Here is a 1,207-nt window from a genome sequence, read left to right on the forward strand (position 1 = left end):
AGTATACAGATGCATTATAAAATACATTATTGCACAAGTTTTTTTTAGAAATGATCATCTTCATTTATTAAAACTCAAAAATCATGAGCCAACAATGCAAAAAAAATATCTAAAATGGTTCAAATAAATTATTTATAAGTGGTAGTACTCAGATTAATGTTTCTTTTTATTTTTCAAGGTCTTGAAATATATCTGGATCACATTATCACAGTCTTATCTGTGGTGTGTACAGATGAATAAATAATTTAAAAAAAAACATTTTTCAAGGGAATCACTTCATTCCGTGACAATTTCTCACCATCCACTTCAGGCACTGTAGATCTAGCTGTTACGAGAGGTTAGAGACCAATTCCATGACTGGATTGAGGTCTTCGGTGAGCTCTTCTGAGAGTGACAGTACCATTGATATCACGTTTTGTGTTAATTCTGACACCCTGTGAAGAGTGCTTTCATTAATTATGCTGGATTACTTTTGGCTGATTCTAACAAATGGAACTAAAACCATTCTCACCAGCTCACGTGATGTGCTGGCAACTGAGGATCCAGCTTGGACCCTTCCTCTGTCGAAAGAGACATCTTCAGCTGCTTGAAATTAGCCTCAATATCCTTTCTTATGATGGATAATGGCAAAATATCTTTGAGAGAGTTTAGGACTTGCTGTACCAGAAACAAACAACTTTGAATGATACACAGAATCAAACTTTTTTTATGGACATATCACACAGGTAAAATTATTTGAATGAGGATCAAGTCAAACAAACTCACATAAATTGCTGATAGCTGATGTGTGATGTACTTATGACTGCCCAGATGCTTCACATCTTCATCTAACTGTTGACTGAGAACCAGCAGCTGATTCAGCCTCCCAATATGAGGAAAATAAGCTGGAATGATCAAATATTTCCCAATTAAACTGATTAATCAGCTATGCTGTTTAGGAGCAAATAAGTGAGATTCCAGCACTTTTTTAATCATTTGTTTGTTTGTTTTGATATAATGTATATATTATACATGTAGAATAAATGTATTAAGGAGGCGAGCTCGCCAAATATTTTTAATGCATTTTTTTTTTTTTTTTACTTTTAACTAGCAAATTACTTCTCTGAAGCTTTCTATTTCCATTTCTGTTATGCATTTTATGTTTACTAATTTATTTTTTATTATCATAAAGTGAATTTTTAATTTTATATTAATTTTGATATTTTTA

This window comes from Sinocyclocheilus grahami, unplaced genomic scaffold (genome assembly GCF_001515645.1).
Source record: "Sinocyclocheilus grahami isolate Dianchi unplaced genomic scaffold, SAMN03320097.WGS_v1.1 scaffold3096.1, whole genome shotgun sequence".
Taxonomy (NCBI): Eukaryota; Metazoa; Chordata; class Actinopteri; order Cypriniformes; family Cyprinidae; genus Sinocyclocheilus; species Sinocyclocheilus grahami.